This window comes from Cimex lectularius, unplaced genomic scaffold, assembly GCF_000648675.2.
Source record: "Cimex lectularius strain Harlan isolate CLEC.00 unplaced genomic scaffold, Clec_2.1 scaffold291, whole genome shotgun sequence".
NCBI lineage: Eukaryota > Metazoa > Arthropoda > Insecta > Hemiptera > Cimicidae > Cimex > Cimex lectularius.
In genome coordinates this window covers 161,332-165,532 of record NW_019392878.1, presented here as the reverse complement: position 1 = coordinate 165,532, position 4,201 = coordinate 161,332, and the positions used below count along the sequence as shown (strand labels likewise).

Genomic DNA, 4,201 nt, shown 5'->3' with positions numbered 1-4,201 from the left:
AAAAAGGATAGGAGAGATGCTAGAGCCTTGGGGCACCCCAGATTTTGGAGGGAGGAAGGAGGAGGTAAGGCCATTGGGAAGGGAAACAGCTTGGTGGCGATTGGTAAGGTAGGAGTGGAACCAACGGATGGTGCTGGCGGAGAAGGAAAAAGATTCGAGTTTAGAGATGAGAGAAGAGTGAGGGACTATAGTAATTTTCCGTTGGTCCATTGCTAAGTGGAGGTCACATATTGTTGAAGGTATGACCGTATGGCCAAGAAATTATCGAGGAACAAACCTTGGTTCTCATTGGCAGACATTTTGAGTGATGCGATGTTAATTGGGATGGCAATGCCAGACCCTCGTAGAGGTATTGTTTTCCATCAATGTTTAGAAAAACTGGAAATCACCCATCTGCCTCTTCTCCCATTGGCTCCAGAGCTCAATCCCATTGATCACATGTGGGATGCGTTGCACAGAAAGCTTTGCTATCACCATCCGCAGTCGGTTGACCTAATATAGATTGAAGTTCCTAATCAAATTAGTGACAATCTTTTTGACAGAATCCTAACAGGTGCACGAAGGTTTTACCTAACAGAGGACATTATACACGGTGGACATTATACGGTATTAATTCTTTAAAATATTATTGTATCCAACAAATAAAATTATGGAATTAAAACCTTCTATTTTGTACTTTTGTTAATCACTTAATTAAAATTTCCATCAGTAAAACAATAATTTTTAATGAATGTAAACTTTCAATTAATTAAGGTTTTTAGTTGAGATAAAAAAGTAAATGGCACGAGCGGGATTCAAACCCACGACCTTCGGCTTGATACGGCGATACTCTACCACTTGAGCTATCGTGACTTCGATCCACTCGGGCACCAACTTATCATCTCAACCCCACCTTTTGAGTTTTCTCTCCTTTTTGCCATTTTTCAAATGTCGTGTAATCGGATTGGATTCTCGGGGACAAATGAAATGGCCACGGAGAGCTTTAATGAAGTATACTTCATTTAAATTCATTAAATTCACTAGTTTCGTGGTCCGCTTGACCAATTAATATCTTTCAATTAATTAAGGTTTTTAATTGAGATAAAAAGTCAGTGTCACGAACGGGATTCGAGCCTATGAGCTTCGGCTAGATGGAGACCCACGATGTCCGAGTGGATCGAGGTCGCGATAGCTCAAGTGTTCGAGTAGCGGCGTATCTAGCCGAGGGTCGTGGGTTCGAATCCCGCTCGTGACACTGACTTTTTTTATCTCAACTAAAAACATTAATTAATTGAAAGATATTAATTGGTCAAGCGGACCACGAAACTAGTGAATTTAATAAGCTATTTATAACAAAAATAAAATAAAAATGCTAGGGAATATAAATACTACAAAGGTAGCAATAGTTTGGCTATTGATTAGTAATGATTTGTCAGTTCATGATTTTTTGTGCTAAAATGGTCAACGCTATCTTCTCCGCACAAGCAAATACATTCAGAAGGTAAGACAAGCACAATCAAAGGTCATGTAGTCAATTTGAGTAAATTATATTTCAGCGACTGGGATGGTGAAGGTTTATCAAGGAGGAACTGTCAGAGGTTTTTATTCCTTTCGGAATAATTTCTCACAAAGAGAAATCAAGGGTTGAAAAGAACAAAAACAGGGCTTTGAAACCGAAATCAGTAAACAAACATTTATTGCGTTTATCATTTATTTTCTGAAACGAAAATGACATTTATGTAGCAATAAGCACATAGAATTGCACGTAGTGAAATTAAGCATACTAGTATTAAAAACAACCTACTCTTTTAAAGAAAACTAAAGTTAGAATAACTTGTATTGAACGCTTTTCAGAATGGGTTAATGTTATTCGATCGGTATGATGTCGAATGTGGGCGGCCATGTTCTGCGTTGGCACAATTCCGTTAACCGAAAGTGGATAAAGAATTCAAACCTCGGACGGAATTCATGACTTTTTTGCCAAATAGGACGGACGAAGGTAAATGAGTAGCTAAATCGGTACGTTCTTTTATCAAGGCTTACAAAAAAGACTTTCCTTCGGTTATTTGAAATTATATTCCAAACCATTATATCAACTTCTATACTGTTTAACTTGACTTGTTAACCTCGTAAACAATTGGACTTAACTAAGATCGAGAATTATTGGTAAAATTTATTTATTGATTAACTTTTATATTATAAACATTTGTTTGTTTTTTCTTATACGTTCCGTAAGAATCACTCTTTCAATCCTAGTATAAAAGAAAATAAGGGCAAAAGACGCTAATAAAAAACAATGGCTCTACTTATTCTATATTCTCTCTAGCAACACTTTCGTCATGAAAATATTAAACCCTGTAACATTTTTAGTTACATATGCTGGCAACACATTCTATACAAGAAAATACACTTTGAGTGAGTACAAATAGTTTGATTAAATATAAAATTTCTACTTTGTGTACATCAAATTCACTAGTTTTCGTGGTCCGCTTGACCAATTAATGTTATTCAATTAATTAAGATTTTTAGTTGAGATAAAAAAGTCAATGTCACGAGCGGGATTCAAACCCACGACCTTCGGCTTGATACGGCGATACTCTACCACTTGAGCTATCGTGACTTCGATCCACTCGGGCACCAACTTATCATCTCAACCCCACCTTTTGAGTTTTCTCTCCTTTTTGCCATTTTTCAAATGTCGTGTAATCGGATTGGATTCTCGGGGACAAATGAAATGGCCACGGAGAGCTTTAATGAAGTATACTTCATTTAAATTCATTAAATTCACTAATTTCGTGGTCCGCTTGACCAATTAGTGTCATTCAATTAATTAAGGTTTTTAGTTGAGATAAAAACGTCAGTGTAACGAGCGGGATTCGAACCCACGACCTTCGGCTTGGTACGCCGCTACTCTCCCACTTGAGCTATCGTGACTTCGATCCACTCGGGCACCAACTTCCCATCTCATTTATGTACATCATTGTATAAATTGATTTTCACATCTTACATGTATTTATATAATGTAAACAATGTTTGTAAACCCCAGGCCCTGAAGATGATCTAATTAAAGATCGAAACGTTGGCACAATAAAAAAAAATGTTTTTCTAAAACTACATCCACAAGACCGCTTCTCACGATGATCTGATAATCATTACTTGGACTCTTCCTGTAAACACACTGTTGGTGGTTTGAAAATGAGTTCCAAAATACTAACTCGTTCGTCAAAAAAGATACGATCTAGACATTTTATTCAAAACAAACGATAATATCAGTTACACATGCCTTTTTTGATTTTTCAAATGTAAGTTAAATATTCGTAACAAGTCATCGACTGAACAATTTCCGTTTGATAAATATCCGTTTTTCTGGCCCAAATATATAAAATTTATACATTGGACGATATTTGAAGTTGCTAGGATGAAAAATACACGAAAAAGACCTGGAAAAGATGTTCAAATGCGCAGAGGGTCAGCGATGTCATCAGGATAGTCCAATCCTATACCCCAATGGCATTTCTAAACGGTCCAATAGACTAGAAACGGATCAGTACACAAATTTATTAGTTATTTGTTTAAACAATAAATAATATTCTCGCAGACACACTACGAAATTGACTTCGCAATGGAACAACCAGAAAATATGAAAGGCGCCATCATCACTTCAAAAGTCACACGTGCCCAAAAGACACGTCTAGAAGATTAAGGATTGGACAGTTTGGTTGCTAACATTATTGTATTGTTTGGCTGAACCTCACACTTCTTGTCCGTAAGTCTATATCGGCATCACTGTGGTATTGTAAAGAAGCCTTATGTTTGTAACTGATAAGTACAATGCTTTGTATCTTTTGATACCCTCGAGACGTTTCAGCAGTATGTGGAGATTCGACTCAAGCGATTTTCGTTCAGACCTAGATACCTCACCTTGGCAGAAAGTTCTTATTGAAATAATTTGGAGCATGAATTTCTTTCGGGGTGTGAAGTTTGAGATGTTAAACATTTTTGGGTGGAATGTTATTCCCTTTTTTCACACCATGACTCCTTTAGGGTGATATGTTGCTGAAAATTTCGAGTAGATATGACTGTACCACAGTTACGTGAGAGTAATTAATGAATATAAATGGAACTACACACCAAATTAAGTAAATAATGCCTATTATTACCTACTATAAAAGTGTTATTAGTAATAATGTATTCATGACAAAACATAAGTTTAAACGCAGTA

The 4,201-nt window shown here is 36.5% G+C and overlaps 1 non-coding gene across 1 annotated transcript; it reads right to left on the bottom strand.

Moving 5' to 3' along the window:
• Nucleotides 1–2,840: 2,840 nt before the first annotated feature.
• On the bottom strand, nucleotides 2,841–2,913 carry Trnag-acc. The gene has a single exon. It is a non-coding gene; the product is annotated as a tRNA-Gly (tRNA).
• Nucleotides 2,914–4,201: the final 1,288 nt, after the last annotated feature.